General features: G+C 42.7%; 1 pseudogene; it reads left to right on the top strand.

Annotated features, from left to right (window-relative positions):
• The first annotated feature begins 6001 nt into the window (after nucleotides 1-6001).
• Nucleotides 6002-6205, top strand: LOC130344115 (U2 spliceosomal RNA; annotated as a pseudogene).
• The last annotated feature ends 13196 nt before the right edge of the window (nucleotides 6206-19401 follow it).

The raw sequence follows: 19401 nt of genomic DNA, 5'->3' as shown, positions 1-19401 counted from the left end.
CCCCCTGCCTTTCCTGGGGGTATATCGGGGCATACACGCGCACACACGCACCCTCATTTTACCATGGATATTTGGGTAAAAAACTTTTTTTACCCAAATATCCTTGGTAAAATGAGGGTGCGTGTTATAGGCCGGTGCGTGGTATACCCCGATAAATACGGTATATATATATATATATATATATATATATATATATATGTGTATATATATATATATATTGGAGTGTATGATGTGTATACATAGGATGGGGGATATTTACTGCATATTCGGGACTGCTGTGTCCGTCCACACCTCCTCTCTGTTCTCCCTGATGGCTCCAGGTGTTGCTCCATTGTCTTCCTCCTCTTTCATATGCGGTTCCAGCACTCGATGGACTCGGTTACGGCTGTCTGAAGGTGGTGGGTGCCACTGGATAGATATGTATGAGATAGAAAAATATGAGCTTGACAGGTAGGTATAAGACTAATAGATATGAGATATATAGATAGATATGAGACATTAATAGGAGATATATAAAAGATTCTTATACGTAAGCAAGTAAAATAGTGTTATAATGTCCTAGTACAGGATATAACCCTGTACAGTACTTAGGCCCTGTCAGGTTGAGTCCCTCATTGTCCTAGGGACTCTCCTGTAGTGTCTCTCCCAGTATTGAAGCTAGTGTGGTAACTGCCTTTGGGGGTAGTGTAGTTGGGGTGTTGCTTCGGTATATGAGGGGTTAATTTAACCCCTGTCACTCGTGATGCCAGGGTGGGGGTTAATACGCTGAGGTAAATCTTCGGCCTATCGCCACCCTTCCCAGAAACGATAGGTGCGTGCTTAAATGAATGAAGGTCCACCATAGAGGTGAACTTGAACTTGCATAAACTTTACTGAGGTACTTGCGGTACATCCAATTAACAGCAACAGTCTTAGCAATACAGTCTCTATACAGCACGGCAGTGATTGACAGATGCTGAGGACCATTGATTTATCCAAAGGATTATTAGAATTAGGATTGGTGCAGAGATCCCTCCGGATTTAGGGGTCTGTTTAGGTCCGGCAATCTTGCGTAGTTAACAGGTGTTGAGATAACTCACAGTTTTGTAAAGATGGCCGTTGCCGCAAGGCTTGGGACTAGTCACTGCTGATGACAGCTGTGCAGATCCTCCTTCATCAGCAGACCACGAGGAAAGAGAACCCGAGTAATGGCCGCCGCTCCCTTATATGGGCAGGGCCGTTTTGGATTGGTCCGTTACAATGCATGGTGGGCGATCACCTGACTTCCTCCATAGGTCCTTGAACCAGAAAACCATAGAGTTTTTGGAACGCATCACGTGACCCGCAGGTCCTGTGATGCCACAGTAAGGTAAGTACACTATTTACACATTGAATTTGAATAATTTTAACTATTAAAGGGGTGACATGGGGCTAACTATTGATGAGGACCCCACCGGTACCTAGGGACTCTGACTTTGGGGACCTCACCACAAGGTAACGGATGTAATACGGTACCGGGACACCACACTAGTGTTACTGTGTATAGTCAGTATAATGTTATGTACTATGTGTATGAAGTATAAAGGACCTTTGGAGGTATCACATGTTATGTTCACATGATGTGTTATGTTACCCAGAGAGCACCAGTTGACCACCTGACCTGCAGCTTGACCTATGGGCTTCTTGCTCAGCCCCCTTTATGAGAGGGGGAGCCATTACAATCTGTCTCTTTTATCATTCACTGCTCTTATCACTCCTGCTGAGGAACAGCAAAGCACAGACATCACAGATCCTGTGTCCAGTACACCTGGAGGCCATAAAGCCTGCACACCAGCCACATTGTCAGTAAGTCAACTTATCTATGTCTGCTGTCTCTACCAAAGTCAAGTCACTAGTCAAGTCAATTATAGTCAGAGTGGCTGTATTGAAGTCTGACCCAAAAGTACTGCAAGTCCCAGCAAGCTGCAAGGCCCTTTCCGTGTGACTGGTCGACTCTCTGGGATTCTGGCCTAGCTGTAAAGACTATAACAACTGCCTGACCTCAGTAAAGCCTCCGTTAACCATAACCTGATCGTGGACTCTTCTTGCCCTGCCTAACCTTGGGATAACTGGGATATCGTTTGGGTGGTTACCGATCCTCAAAAACCACTCTGGCATCACGGACATTATGGATTAATAACACCTTGCTCCTGGGCTATACCATCTGCCCCATCCACCTACACCCTTCACACCCCGTGGTCACACCACAACTTTGGCGTCACCACAGTGTTTTCCTCAGTTATGGGTCGGGCCCTTCCTTTACATATGTTTTTCAGTACAGGGTCTGTAATGACCTAAGCCACATTATGTTGTATCATGTGTAACACATGTTTGTGAGAAGGGCTACAAACAGGGATGCAGGTGTCCTGATATCTTGGTGTGATCTACTGTGAACCTGATTTGGGTTCAGTTCTTTGACTTCCTACACGAATACAAGGAAAATGGCTAATTTTCCTCTCAGGAAGTCGGCCGGAGGGGGCAGGAAAGCTGTGTCAATACAGACTGAGGGCAGAGGGTTTCCTTATCTGCCGGGATTGTTTCATGCTCTAAATATTATGCAATGTGCTGCAGAGATGTTTTCCTAACCAAACGCTCTTACTGTTGACATCTCAGCAGGGAGAGAAGAGAACTTTGATGTAAAATCCATATCAAAAGCAAAATAACGGGAGACAATCCTATCTCAAGCACGGGAGATGCCAAAGACAATTACACTGGGCCGGTTAATGCCTTAGTCACGGCCAAATTGCTCGGCATATTCATCCTCTGTGTGCAGTACGTGGCCCAGGGATAATGCTGAGATTTCTGAGTTTAACAGACGGATTTATTGCTGATGTTTCTGTAGTAAACTGATGAGTCCAATATACAAAGCAAGCATAATGTAATATAATATATTCAATAATACTGGAAGGGATAAGCTATAAACCTCACCAGTCGTGAATATAGATTATCTGCTGAAATAAACCCTGTAACAGCACCCAAAGTGGTAACTGTGCTTGTACTAGTACACTTGTAAATTGCTTCTATTTAAAAATCTTAATCCTTCCAGTACTTATCAGCTGCTGTATGCTCCAGAGGAAGTTATTTTCTTTTTGAATTTCTTTTCTGTCTGACCACAGTGCTCTCTGCTGACACCTCTGTCCATTTCAGGAACTGTCCAGAACAGGAGCAAATCCCCATAGCGAACCTCTCCTGCTCTGGACAGTTCCTGACATGGACAGAGGTGTCAGCAGAGAGCACTGTGTGGTGTCGCGGTACAGGACCTGGTCCTGTCCCTGTCTAAAGTCCCCTCAGCTAGAGTCCCTCTATTCCACAGGGCTCTCCTGCAGGGCTTGCCCCTTGGTCACCTCATATAAATATATTTTTTATATAGTATATAAATGTATAGGGCCTACCCAGGTCACATGGTATATCATAATGGTTGTATAGATATTTACGACCTTCCAGGGTCATGTGATGATGTCATGTGATGTACCCAGAGTTCTCTGGGTTAAGGACTTACAGGCTTTTCAACCAATGGGATTAGTCCAGCCCCCTTAGTATATAAGGGGCTGCAGTTACTAAATTTGCTCTCTTAGTTCCTGCTCTTAGTTCCGGACTATCAAGCAAGCACAATCCGCAAATCAGCATATCTTCATTCATCTCAACTAGGCCAAAACCTAAAGAACCAGCATGCCACTAAAACGTGAGTTATAAAGCTCAACCTACAAATCCTGTGTGACTACTATTTCACTCAAATCTCATAATTAGCAGCACTGTGACCTGCTTAAAGCTAAAGATCACGGGTCCCAGCAAAGCCTGTGAGGAACCTGCATCCCGGTTACCTCAAGAGAAACTGTACAATTGTAAAGACTGTTGCATAAAAGTTCAAGTAAAAGTTTCCAGTTATCTCATAAAATCTGCTGTGGACATTCCGTTTATTTTACCTGCCGTTCGTGGGCTGGTTGGCGGCAGGACATCCAATACTAAAGCAAATCGCACCCTGGCGTCATGACAATTAAGGGTTAACACCACCAGACCCTGTAATATCATTGCAACACCCTGGTTACCACAACTGTGGGCAGACAGAAAAGAAATGAAAAAAGAAAAGAACTTCCTGTGGAGCTTACAGCAGCTGATAAGTACTGGAAGGATTAAGATTTTTAAATAGAAGCAATTTACAAATCTGTTTAACTTTCTGGCACCAGTCGATTTATAAAAAAAATGCAAGTCTAACGCAAATCTAAGTTGTATGCGGATTTCGCTGTATTATACCCCTATACAAAATTTGCAAGAGAAATTGACATGCTATGAATTTAAAAAAAATCTGCATCGTATGTAAACTTCTGCACACATTTCTGCAGTATGTGCAGGAGATCTGAAAGTCCCGTCTACATGTATTGTACTGTGATCCGCTGTGGATGTTACCTGCTTTAAAGGGGTTATCCAGGAAAAAAAAATTTTTTATATATCAACTGGTTCCAGAAAGTTAAACAGATTTGTAAATTACGTCTATTTAAAAATCTTAATCCTTTCAGTACTTATGAGCTTCTGAAGTTAAGGTTGTTCTTTTCTGTCTAAGTGCTCTCTGATGACACGTGTCTCGGGAAACGCCCAGTTTAGAAGCAAATCTCCATAGCAAACCTCTTCTAAACTGGGCGTTTCCCGAGACAGGTGTCATCAGAGAGGACTTAGACAGAAAAGAACAACCTAAACTTCAGAAGCTCATAAGTACTGAAAGGATTAAGATTTTTTAATAGAAGTAATTTACAAATCTGTTTAACCTTCTGGAGCCAGTTGATATATATAAAAAAGTTTTTTCCTGGATAACCCCTTTAATCTGCAGGTAAAATTGACATCGATTGCATCCTGTGCGTATTTACCCTTACGCTGGATTCACTCGTAGCAAAAATGCTAATGATGTTACCCGAATCTGTGCAGACGTCTCCAGCAATGACGTAGGTCCAGTGCTTCCCAACTAGGGTTCCTCCAGCTGTTGCAACACTACAACTCCCAGCATGCCCGGACAGCCAAAGGCTGTCCGGGCATGCTGGAAGTTGTAATGTTGCAACAGCTAGAGACACCTTGATTGAAAAACACTGAAGTGGGGTGTAGCAGGTTATCTGCATCTGCTGTAGTTCTGCAGATAATACGATTAAAAAAATAAAAAATAAAATAAATAAAAAAACAACAACACTAGAATTAATTAAAGTCCAAATTAGTAGCAGAAAATGTTCACAGCATGCCGATGAGATTTGGAATACCTTATCCACTTGCCTCCTAGTAAATTCAGCCGCAGATAATAACCTGCACCAATCTGCAGTATGTCCGTCTTGTGTGGCCCTAACTTACAGCTACTTATTTACCAGCAAGTAAGGGCCACACAAGACGGACATACTGCAGACTAGTGCAGGTTATTATCTGCGGCTGAATTTACCAGGAGGCTTGTGAATGCAATACACCCAAATGCATGCAATAGGTAGATGCTAGTGCCCTCTAGTGGATCATTTAGTAGTCGGTTAAGCTGTTTATTTCAGCCATGACTAAAGCTTTGTTCATATGTCTTTATAACCATTGTGTATATTAAATGAGTTTTCCCAACTGACAAATTTCGCCCCTATTGACAGGATAGGGCATAAATGGCTGATCGTGGGAGGTTAAAGGGGTACTCCAGTGGAAAACCATTTATTTTAAATCAACTAGTGCCAGAAAGTTAAACAGATTTGTAAATTACTTCTATTAAAAAATCTTAATCCTTCCATCAGCTGCTGTATACTACAAAGACATTTCTTTTCTTTTTTTAATTTATTTTCTGTCTGACCTCAGTGCTCTCTGCTGACACCTCTGTCCAGAGCGGGATAGGTTTGCTATGGGGATTTGCTCCTACTCTGGACAGGCTCTCTCCCTGACTTGAGGAAGAGGGGTGCAGACCCCCTCGAAACGCATTGTCAACCCTTTCAAACTGCAATAAAAGAACGCTGTTTACCCTACATCTGGAATCATCTGCATCGCTTCTCTGCCTTTTGGCTAAGATCAAGTGTAGTATTTGTTCTTATCAGTTTCTGCCAGTGGATGGGAAACGCTGGTGTGGGACTGGTGGGGATGGGTGCTGCATGGAGGGGGCAGGTGTACCGGGGCATTTTGGGGCTGGTTCTGAGGAATCAGCTCGATGGCTGCCCTGATGTGACCTGTTTCCTCCAGGTCTCGCCATGAGGTAGAGGGGTGTAGAGCCGAGGTACGTCTGTGCCTCGGGGAGTGGTGACCCTGAGGTGCCGAAACTCACTGGGTGTTATAAAGCACTGAGTGAACGCACTGCACCATTACTCTTCACCTTTGGCACTCCCCCTTGGTATCCCGGCCTTCTGGCTAGGATCGGGGAAATTTTTATAGATCCAGCCGGATGACCGGGCAGTATATCAGCACTCGTCCCCTTATTTATTATTTTTATGTCTTGTCACTGTGCCACGTTTGTGTCTTTATATGTACACAGGATTGTCAGGATGCGGTAGCCCTCCTGGCGGTCTAGGGGAGGTGTGTGTGGCCTTTTGGTTCCTCACCTCCCTGCAACCCCTGGGCATCTTTGCTTCGGTCAAGATGCCATCAGTATACAGCTCCTTGGCTGATACCTTGGTTAACGCCTAGGTTGAAGCCAGGAGCATTTGTGGCCCCTTAGTAGCTTGGCGAAAAGGGGCATCGAACCTGGATCCTTGCAGGTGCCTTCTGGCCCGGAGGTGAAGGGTAGGTTTGTTGGGGGGCCTCTCTCCTGTTGGAGAAGGGCTTAGCAATAGACCACATCCTTTGTGGACGTTTTTTTTTTGTGTGACACGTTTGCACTTTTTCTTGCACTTTGGGTGATAGAGAGCACTTGCCTCGGATCTTAAAAAAAAAAAAAAAAAATCATCTGCCATCATTTACTCCATCTCCGGACCCAGCAAGTGTCAAAATAGTGTGTAATTTTTCTACAAGGATCTCTCAACTCTAGACAGTGGTGTCAGCAGAGAGCACTGTGATAAGACAGAAAATAACTTTCTCTGTAGTATACAGCAGCTGATAAGTACTGGAAGGATTAAGATTTTTTTTAATAGAAGTAATTTACAAATCTGATGAACTTTCTGGCACCAGTTTATTTAAAATAAATTGTTTTCTACCGGAGTACCCATTTAAGTATTACCAACATGTCATGTATTTAGGATTAATATTGCACAAGGTATTAATTAGTTCATTGTGAATTGCTACAAATGTTTTCTTATGGTATATCCACAAATAATGGCCTGTTTGGGTGGGGGTTGGGGATCTTAGTGCACTTACTGTTGTCATAAGCATGCTCTGCCATTCAATGCTATCGTATACAAGAGTGGTTCTATACAATCCCCCGGAATTTAGGCTTCAGCAATAGTGTTGAGCGCAAATATTAGAAATGCAAATTTTTACCACAAATATCGTCACTTTGTTATTTCCCGAATATTTAGAGTATAGTTATATATTCGTAATGACAAAAAATGTGTTTATTTGAATGCAAATTTATGCAAATATTTATGCGAATATCGGCACTTCCAGACTGGACACTGATCCCTCCCTTCTTTTAGGTGAAATATAGAATTGTGCATGTGCACTATGCGAATTTCATTACAAATTTTGGCATGAAAAAAAAAAAAAGAGAATGACCATAGCGAATATGCAAATTTTGCAAACATAGGATGAATATTCGTCCATATATTTGCAAAATATCACAAATTCAAATAAGGTCCATGCCGCTCATCACCATTTAGCAACAGCTAGTGGGCTAGCATGTGCAATACTCTACTTTTATGCTACAATCAGGGGCGTAACTATAGGGGGTGCAGAGGTAGCAGTCACACAGGGCCCTGGTGCCCTAGGGGGCTCCAAATCACATCTGCCCCATAAAAGACCAGTATTATAATTGGTAAATTGGGCCCAGAAACAACAAGTTACGTTTCTGGCTACAATGCATCTGTATCTGCTTGTGCATTAAAATCATCTTTGCCCTTTTACCTCCAGGCCGGGAATTATAATGTCCTGTCTGGTCTCTGTCTGGTATCATTGCATAGATTCGCCCTACAGGCAGCAGCCTGTGTCATAATCCATGCTGACTAGTTGCCATTCCAGAAACTGAAATTACACAACGTTTATGTCACCCATAGGATTCTGTGGATCCATATTGTATTCTCAATGAAGATTCAAAGCATGTTCCTATGCATGCTGTATTATGGAAGCATAATGGCCCAGATTTAGCAAACTGTGTGAGAGAAAAAAATAGAGAGATTTTCCCACATGAACCAATCACAGCTCAGGTTTCACTTTACCTCAGCTAGTTACCTGAACTGGGATTGGTTGCTGGAGGAAAATAACTCAAATTTTTCACTCACACAGTTTTATAAATCTAGGCCATTAATATGAGGACCGAGATCTCCAACTTTGGCAGTATGTGATGGAGGCGAAAAAAGCTGGCAAGGATGGCTAGGGGTATGCTTCTTGCTTGCGCAGTGACAGGCATATTTAGGGTGGCCACATGGCCGGTATTTTACTGGCACAGACGGTATTTGGTCACCCTGCTGGTATTTTTAGATAAAAAAAATGGCATTGGCCGGTATTCATCCAACCATACTATACCAGTGTTTCCCAACCAGGGGTGTCATCAGCTGTTGCAAAACTACAACTCCCAGCATGCCCGGACAGCCAACGGCTGTCCGGGCATGCTGGGAGTTGTAGTTTTGCAACAGATGGTGGCACCCCTGGTTGGGAAACATTGACCTATAGTAAATACTATATATAGTCCAACATGCTGGAAGTTGTAGTTTTCATTTGGGGCAGCTGCTGAGCCACAGGCTGTATCAGGGCATGCTGGGAGTTGTAGTTAGTAACTAACTGCAACTCACATATTTAATTTAAAAAAGCAATCAAAAAGTCACATCAAGGGTGCGTTCCCACCTGGCGTATACGCAGCATATTTCACGCTGCGCAAAATATACGGCAGCAGTGGGAAATACGCTGCATATTTCATGCTCACTATACACACAGGGCTTTCCAGCGGCATGTGTGCAGTAAGTTTTGGAGGCGGAGTCGCGCATCACAGTCACGCCAGCACACGGCCCCGCCTCCAAAACTCACTACACACATAGGGCTGCTGCCGGAAAGCCCTGTGTGTATAGTGAGAAAGGGATATGCAGCGTATTTCCCGCTGCTGCCGGAAATTTTGCGCAGCGTGAAATACGCTGCGTATACGACAGGTGGGAACGCACCCCAAAACAAAAATGGTACTATTAAAAACTACAGATTGGGGTGCAAAAAACAAGCCGTCATACAGGTCCATATAAGGAGAAATAAAAAAGTTATAGGGGGTCAGAATAGGACAAAATTTCCCCTGCATATGTGTATCCTGTGATGTCACGCATATTTAATTAAATTATGCAAAGTAGCATGGCCGGTATTGTTTTGCAAGAAAGGTGGCAACCCTAGGCATATTCGGGGACATTTATCATCGTTGCTTTGGTAAGCAAGTTCTGTAGTCATTTTTTTCTTGCTATTTTTTTGCTTATGTATGACATTTATCATACTATCACAGGGGGTTGATAAATTTGGCTTACATGAGCAAAAACCAAGAAATTACTTTTAAACACCATTTTTTTTTAGCACACATAAGCAAAAACCAAATAATGACTACAGAACAACACTTTGCAGCTTTGGAAAAAATGTGTGTGTATATATAATGTGTGTGTGTGTTTATTAAATTTTTTTAACACTGTTTTTTCTCCCTAAATGTACTTACTCATTTTTTTTTTTTGTTACTTCTTCTACAGATCCGTGTATCCTGTGGACTCCTTCGGATTCGGTGGTCTACTTCGACGACCAGCGTTTTTCTTTGCTTGATGTTAATAAAATGGTTAACGAGGGCTTGCGGGGGAGTGTTTTTTTGTAATAAAATTTTTTAAAACCTGTTTTTTTTTTTTTTTCTTACTGGACAGGCTTAGTAGTGGAAGCTGATTTACAGACAGAGTCCATTACTAAGCCGGGCTTAGCGTTAGCCACAAAAACAGCTAGCGCTAACCCCCAATTATTACCCCGGTACCCAACACTATAGGGGTGCCGGGAAGAGCCGGTACCAACAGGCCCGGAGCATCAAAAATGGCGCTCCTGGGCCTAGGCAGTAACAGGCTGGCGTTATTTAAGCTGGGGAGGGCCAGTAACAATGGTCCTCGCCCACCCTGGTAGCAGCAGGCTGTTACTGTTTGGTTGTTATTTCGCTGAGAATAAAAAAAGGGGGGACCCTATGTGTTTTTTTTTATATTTAATTATTTATTTAAAAAAAAAAAAACGCATAGGGTCCCCTCTATTTTTATTCTCAGCCAAATACCAACCAAACAGTAACAGCCTGACGTTACCAGGGTGGACGAGGACCATTGTTATTGGCCCTCCCCAGCCTAAATAACGCCAGCCTGTTACCGCCTAGGCCCAGGAGCGCCATTTTTGACGCTCCGGGCCTGTTGGTACCGGCTCTTCCCGGCACCCCTGTGGCATTGGGTACAGGGGTAATAATTGGGGGTTAGCGGTAGCTGTTTTTGTGGCTAACGCTAAGCCCAGCTTAGTAATAGACTCCATCTATAAGACAGCTTCCACTACTAAGCCTGTCAAGTAAAGGAAAAAACACAACAGGTTTATAAAAAATTTTATTACAAAAAACACTCCCCCACAAGCCCTTGTTAACCATTTTATTAAAATCAAACAGTGCAGCCGCCCGGGCTCCTCATACTGCCTCCCCGCTACCCTCACTTAATAATGATGGGGACACTGATATACATCCCCCCCCCTTGTCTCCTGCCCGCGCCGCTCAGCTCCCGCTGCTACAAGACTACAACTCCCAGCATGTCCTCACTGTAAGGGCATGCTGGGACTTGTAGTCTTGCTACAGTTAGCAGACAGATGGGAGTTGTGTGGCGCTGGCAGGTGAGAGGGGGGGGGGGGGTGGGATGTAAATCACTGCAGTGTCCCTGTAGCGAAGTGAGGGTAGCGGGGAGAAAGTATGTCGGAGCCCGGGCGGCAGTAGCTTTTCCTGCTCCATGTTGGAGCTGGAGTAAATTTAGTTAATTTTTACGGCCGTTGCAACATTTTATTGCGCAGCTGCGACTGTCGCAGTTAATAAATACATTTTGAAAAATTAACTACGTTTGCAAGTTTGAATTTTCTTGCTTTTCTAGTTCTTCACGCAAATTGTTGCACGAAAACACACAGTCGCAGTTTCGACAATTATAGTAAAGAAAACCTGTCTAAACCCCTTGATAAATGTCTGTCATTGTGCATGATTATGCGGCAGGAACTGCAGCGGCATATTCCCAATTGACGACATAATGACATTTTTTACATTCGGTTTTCCATCCTGACATGAATTGTCCTCAAAGGGATGTGGTGTACACAAGTGATGAGCGGCAGGGGCCATATTCGAATATGTAATATTTGGCGCATGTATGGATAAATATTCGTCCTACATTCACGAAATTCGCATTTTCGCTATGTTTGTTCTCTTTTTCCCATGCGAAAATTTGTAATGAAATTTGCATAGTGCGCATGCGGGATTATATCTTTCACCTAAAAGAAGGGAGAGATCAGTGTCCATTCTGGAAGTGCCGATATTCGCATAAAAAAAAAAGAATATGAATATTTGTCATTACAAATATATGGGGGAGATTTATGAAAACCTGTCCAGAGAAAAAGTTGCTGAGTTTCCTATATCAACCAATCAGCTTCCCTCTTTCATTTTTAACAAGGCCTCTGCAAAATGAAAGAAGCGATCTGATTGGTTGCTATGGGCAACTCAGCAACTTTTCCTCTGGACAGATTTTGATAAATCTCCCTCTATATCTCTATATTCTAAATATCCGCAAAATCACGAAGTGCCGATATTTGCAGTAAAAAATTGCGTTTAGAATATTCGCACTCAACACTATTGTTCACCTGTCCAACCAGGTTAAGACCTACCTCAGCAGTGCCCTTTATCTGACAGACACCATGAACCCAGACTCCATGGACTTCTGGGTCACCAGATTAGATCATTTGCCAGAACATGCCCAGTTTGTTACACATTTGGCCCACAATAGTTGCACTATGAATAATGTGTTGCAAAAAAAAATATATATATATATATTTATACCGGTCATGCTAATTCGCATAATTAATTATATATATGCGTAACATCAAAGGATACACATATGCAGGGGAATTTTGTCCTACTCTGACCCCTCTAACTTTTTATTTCTCCTTATATGGACCTGTATGAGGGCTAATTTTTTGCGCCCCAATCTGTAGTTTTTAACAGTACCATTTTTCTTTTGATGTGACTTTCTGATCGTTTTCTTTTTTTTTTTTTTTTATATTAAAGGGGTATTTTGGACAAAAACATTTTATCCACTATCTAAAGGATAGGGGATAAGATGTCTGATCGCTGGGGGCCCGCCGCTGGGACCCCCCGCGATCTCCCTGCAGCACCCACATTCTATGCGGGGCTGCGTCTCCAGTTTCGGAAACCTCAGGGTTTCTGGGACTTGGGACGTGATGTCACGCCACTCCCTGCCTCCTCCGTTCATGTCTATGGGAGGGGGCGTGACCGCCGTCACTAACTACAACTCCCAGCATGTTGGATTATATAGTAGTATGTAGTATTGGTCAATGTTCCCCAACCAGGGGTGCCTCCAGCTGTTGCAAAACTACAACTCCCAGCATGCCCGAAAAGCCGTTGGCTCTCCGGGCATGCTGGGAGTTGTAGTTTTGCAATAGCTGGAGGCACTCTGGTTGGGAAACACTGGTATAGTATATGGTGCAAAATTCCGGGAGTTGGAGGATTGGTTGGATAAATACTGTCCACTGCATGGCCGGTATTTTTAATATAATAATACCGGCAGGGTGACCAAAATACCTGGCTAAGGCTGGGTTCACACCACGTTTTGTACTTACGGTTCCATAGACGGCTGGGGGGAGGGGGGAATCGCGGCGCCCGCACTCAGCCGTATTTGGGAACCGTATTTAATGCATGTCTCTGAGCCGACCGGAGTGAACCGCATCCTCCGGTCAGCTTCGTGTTCTGCGGCCGTATGCGGTTTCCCGACTGTAGGCAATAACGCGGTTGACCACGTTTTTGCCTGCGGTCGGGAAACCGCATACAGCCGATAATGCAGCCGACCGGAGGCTGCGGTTCACTCCGGTCGGCTCATAGAGATGCATTAAAAACGGTTCCCGAATACGGCTGAGTGCGGGTGCAGCGATTAAGCCCCGCCCCTCTCCTCCCAGCCGTATACGGAACCGTAAGTACAAAACGTGGTGTGAACCCAGCCTTAGCCGGTAAAATACCAGCCAGGTGGTAACCCTAGTCATGATACAATCAATGAGGGGTATGTATGAAGGCTTTTACACTGTTTTTGACTGTTTTGTCACTATTTTCTTTATATGTTACTTTTTTGCGACAAACAGTTGCGCAAAATGGTTTAGAACATTATCACTGAATTGTCGGTGTTAGTCGTGATTTCAGTGAAAATTGTGCTTTGGTTCAGAATTCGTTAAGATCAACTTTTCGTTTGGGCGCAATCATGTTCGTTAAGTCGCAAACTTACACCAAGAAAAAAAAATTACAGAAAAGTAGCTACAACAATAGAAGGTAGAACATTCAAACACTGACCAAAGTGTGTAACAAATGTTTTTTTATATTTAAATATTTTGTGTTTCCTCCAAGAAATAATAATGTAGCAGTTACACAAAGACAAATTATTATTTTTTTTAGTTTAAATAAAAATGTTTTACACTATTTTTTTTTATATGCTTTAGGAACGTCACATAACTTTTTTATGTATTATTTTTAAACATACAAAAAGGACCTAGCTGTGTAAGATTTGTCTTTGTGAACCTTGCAAAATTCAAAGGTCAAATTTAACACTTTTCAGCTGCTGCTACACAGCCAGAAATTTTTGCCTGGAATTCTGGGGCAGGAGTCTGCACCTTTTCTAGGGCTGCATTTGTGCCAAAATTACAAACTTGCGTGCAACAATTGATAATTTTGGCGCAACTACACTCCGTTTGAGGCAAAAAAAACATACATAAAATCACACATTGTAACATCATTATTGATACATATCACCCCACCCCCCAATGTCTGGCTCTGAATGTACAAGCTCCTTTGCCATGTGGTTTACTCACTACAACACATGTCCATGACGTAGGACTGTGCATCACCCCAAGGCTCAGGTAGTTTTGTAGATGATGGCCTTGGCTGTAATGACTGTAGTTGAGATGGTTTGTTCCCACAGGAAGACTTTCTGAGGAGCTCAACCCTACATCTCACATCCCAGCAATTACAGGAAGAGGCCAGGATGCAGATGAATGTGGAAGCTGTAATTTACTCTAATTACATCTCCTTAATCTTCTCCTCAGATTGGAGGTTTCAGCTGCTGTAGACCTCTGCACAGTAACTATCCTGGCATCTACATGACAGAAATATATTTATCAGACGTCCACATAGCTGCAAGTAACATTGGCGCGCCCAGACATGGCGGGAAGCATCAAGATCTGCCAGAGTGACAGGGCGACCCAAAATGAAAGATTATACCATCCAGCCAATACTGAGATTGCATTTTACTAGGAGATTTTATTGTATGCTTTTTATTGTGTCAGGTTCATTTTCCACTATTTTTTTTGTGCAAAAACTGCCACACTGCATTTTTTTGCAGGCAGATTTCCTTAGGGAGTCAACATGGAATTATAGGTTTGGTGTTTTTCCCCTGCTTTTGGGTGTTTTTGGGATCACTGGCCATTTCCCAAAAATGCAGCATGCGGAGAATATGGCATTTTTTGCTGCAAAAAACGCCAAGTGCCAAAATCTACTGAGGTAAGTAGTGATGCATAGCATTACTACTTACCTGCATCAACCATACGGTATACAAAAATGCGTAGCGTCGTATACTGTAATGGAGCCTGGACTATAGTGATGGTAGTTCTTGCTTCTAGTATGGCTGAGCTGTGCCCACAGCTGTAGAGCCACAAGTACAGCTTATGCTAAACAGTAGGTATACATTGTGTATCTCCTGTCTAACATGAACATTCAGTAAAGTAGCGATCTGAATAGATCACTGGTTTACTGTAACCCCCTGCTGGGCAATAAAGAAGTAGCATAGTTGCACAACTAAAAAATTTTTTTAACATACAGTAAATTAGTGCTCTATAAAGATTGCTGTTTTTATGTAACCCCTTGCTGGGTTGAGCACTAGTCGTGGGCCCAGGAAAGACAGCGTTAACTCGTTTGGGTGGTAACGCAGAGAGTTGTAGTTTTGCAACAGTTGCGGGCTCACTGTTTGAGAAACATTGGCATAAAGAATCTGTTCACATTTAATATATATATATATATATATATATTTTTTTTTTTTTTTTTTTTAAAGGTCATGTTTGATAAACAAGATTTGAACAGAATCTTATTCACCACCCTCAGACAGAGATGGGCCTACACAAGACCATGCCAGAGCAGGAACCAAAGTGGGTAAATGGACTTCTGCTCACTGTATCCTGCATACCCCTCCCCACTGCTCGGCACAATGTAAAAAGAAAGCAACAAATACTGCAGTTAAATAGGTATATAAAAAAAAAACTGCAGTATTTTTTGCACTGCCTGCACTAACATACATGTTGCCATAGACTTGAAAGAAACACATAATGAGTTTTAAAAAAAGTCAGTTTTTCATACATATTTTACTGCAGTATTTTTGCACTGTGTAGAATTGATACAAGTCTAATACGGTGAAGCTGAATTCCAAGACCTGAATATTTGTTGTGTTAACAGTTTTTTATATCGCCGTGGTTGCAACAATATGGCAAGTAGTCACGTAGCTTGGCCTATGAGCAGTCCCCTGTACAGTCTCAGCAATTGTCATCCATATAAACTGTGGAATTCTCAGGGTTGGTACTTGTTACAGGGAGGGCGCTCATTGTTTCCTGGTGGGTGTTCCTCCATTATTAGGTAGCACACTGGTGACTAGCTTGTTTGGACACCACAGTGGGCCCCTTATAATACTCACTGCAACTATTGTGCACATTATAAATGGCTGGAGTTATTCCAATCATTACATCACACAACATGTCCTATATTTAAAATATCCAGAGAAGAAAAAGGGGGGCTCAACCAAACATAATTAATATGTAAGGGGTGCTACAAACAGCAAAACCACATTAATACAGCACAAAGAGAAAATTAGATCACTGCATAAAGTACACACCCAAATGAATAATGTTAAATATGCATAAATCTTTATTGTATACAAAACACAAATATAGAATTAGATTAAACAACAAGGACATCTAAAAACAAAAGGCTAAAAAAATGAGCAAACCACAACATGGGAAGGGGCCTTGAACCCCCTTACCCAACCTGTCCTGCAAAGGTAACAAAGATCAGCCTGCTACTTCAAGGTTGCACATTAAAGAACAATATAGGTACATTATAAACCAAGATAATAAATATCAATGTGCATACAAAATAATTGACAAAGTGTTAAACAATATAAATGGCAAACCACAGACGGAGGAGCAGCTAGATACATGTGCAGGACAGGACAGCCAGGGTCCACGTGTTCTGTACTCCATAGTGACTTCCTCAGGGGTGTTGTCGTGTGTCCATGTCTCTCTTATATATTGTACATTTCTAATCACAATACCTGACAGGTGGCGTGTCAAGCTATCTGTCTCAGATGGTGGCGGGCGCACGCCATATCACCGCGTGCACTTCTACCCTCCATGTGACTTGTGGGCACTTTCGCCCACTGTCAGTAAACGTGCGCAAAATGGGCATGTGCCAACTATATGTTCGGCGTTCTGTGCTCGAGAGATATCGGAAAAAATTCATACTGCGCATGCTCCAGTGGCGCTAGTAATATGCGCATGCGCTGGCTCCTTTACACTTACCTTGCTCTCAAGGTTACCATAATTATTTAACACCAAACATTCTTTGTTGACATATATCGCTATTGTCTTAGGTTATGTGTAATACGATCTATTCATCTGTATTGAGTCATCTGAGGTGATACTCTATGCCCGAATGTTTCTAGCGCATGCGCATTACATCACTGTTTATTTGCGTTGACAAATACATAACATGCTAAGTGTAACTGAGCCAGCGCATGTGCAAATTACTAGCGCCACTGGCGCATGCGCAGTACGTTTTTGTTCCGATATATCTCGCGAGCACAGAACGCCGAACATATAGTCAGCGCATGCGCATTTTGCGCATGTTTACTGATAGTGGGCGGAAGTGCCCACAAGTCACATGGAGGGCGGAAGTACGAGCAAGGACATGGCGTGCATCCACCACCATCTGAGACAGATAGCTGTCAGGTATTGTGATTAGAAATGTACAACATATAAGAGAGACCTGGACACACCACAACACCCCTGAGGAAGTCACTATGGAGTGACGGAACGCGTGGGGTCCTGGCTGTCCTGTCCTGCACATGTATCTAGATGCTCCTCCGTCTGTGGTTTGCCATTTATATTGTTTAACACTTTGTCAATTATTTTGTATGCACATTGGCATCATCTTGGCTTATTATGTACCTGTATTGTTCTTTAATGTGCAACCTTGAAGTAGCAGGCTGATCTTTGTTACCTTTACAGGACAGGTTGGGTAGGGGGTTCATGGCCCCATCCCATGTTGTGGTTTGCTCATTTTTTGAGCCTTTTAATTGTTTTTAGATGTCCTTGTTGTCTAATCTAATTCTATATTTGTATTTTGTATACAATAAATATTTTTGCATTTTTAATGTTATTCATTTGGGTGTGTACTTTATGCAGTGATCTCTTTTTCTCTTTGTGCTCTATATTTAAAATATGACTTCAGTATAGTGAAAAGAGATGCCCATCACTAGTAGGCATTGCCATGGGTCCCATGGGACAGAGAGGACCTGACTGTGGTTGCGTGGTCTGTCTGTATGAGCCCTAATGCTGCTGATCTCAAACCTCCCCTTCTCCTGCACTATGCTGTCGGTGCAGCAGAACTCAATCTCAAGGGGCATTCCACATTACAGACCCAAAAGTGCTCCTTGTGCTGATGTCATTCCTCTACACAGCTCTAGCTTTGGTTATAGGAAGGAACCACCAAGGTAATGAGGTCACAGAACATGCCATTTTTTATTCATATTTTTATTCTTAAAGTGTAAGAATAAATAACTTAAGCGGTCCTGTGTGTTTGCATAAGGACTAAAAAAAAAAAAACTATTTCTTGACACTACCTTACATGTATTTGGCATTTTCAGTTTTACCCCTCTCCAGACTCAGTCTTAGCTTCCCCTGAGCACCCCCAGATATTTTCCCCAGCTGCTTAGATCTTTGCAATAGTCAGGAAACACACATAACTGGAGATCCTGCCTCTCTACCTCTCTGTAGTGCACCCTCTGAAGTAGCAGCAGCATGGAAGACATTAAAGAGCAATAATACGCAGCCAAACTTGTCAGTCAAGCACTGGGGTAACTCAACAGGGTCTCTGTTTCTAGCTCTCTCCCTGTGCTTCCTTTTTCTTCTTGACTCAGCCCGCCCCCCCCCCCCCCCCTCTTTTTTAAATAGACATATATGGGCATTGTAACCTGATCTCAGTGAAACTGAAAATCTGTATTCCCTCTGCATAGTGATTTAGGAGTGAGGGGGAATGGAGGGGAAGGGCCCTAATAAGTAGAGAAGGAGGCTTTATTCAGATTAGAGTTTCCTAAATTGCTTTAACTAATGACATTTACACTTTAATTATTTGGTGACCACTGTCTTTTGATGGTGTAGGTCCTCTGTCCTCGGTCACAATCAGCTTCCACACCAAGCACAACAGCATGAATGTCCATGTCACTGTGGCAGTCTTGTAATGTAGGGTTTGTAATGCTCTAGCAAGTGCCCACAGATTACACAATGATGACCTTTCCTAAGCATTGATCATCATTCAAAATCCACCAAAAAGCCTAATTAAATACTGCAATTTTCTCATAAGTTAAAATCCTGCACATATGTGTCATTTAAATCTTGTTCTCTCATGAAATTCCCTCTACTGCTCACAAGAATGACAAAAATTCAATGGGAAGTTTATTGAGGTTGTGCTCTTGCTGCCATGCAATCATAGGTGTTCCTCTAGCCTAGGCGGAACAAGATACACCCTAGTAAACGCTGCTGCCATTGCTACTATCCATTGTTATTAATATCTAATTAATACAGGGCAAACAACCAGCTTTATAGAAAGGAATAAATGACTGTCTGATAGAGGAAAAAGAATGTCTGCACAGCAAGAAGAATCCAAATTTCTCATGGCGTGAGAAGGGTCCTCTGAAGATCAGCTGATCAGTGGATGCTCTGCTGCAGAGATACCCTGGGATCAACTGTATCCTGGCACAA

This window comes from Hyla sarda, chromosome 1 (genome assembly GCF_029499605.1).
Source record: "Hyla sarda isolate aHylSar1 chromosome 1, aHylSar1.hap1, whole genome shotgun sequence".
NCBI classification, from domain to species: Eukaryota; Metazoa; Chordata; class Amphibia; order Anura; family Hylidae; genus Hyla; species Hyla sarda.
This window is presented reverse-complemented; position numbering and strand designations above follow the sequence as displayed.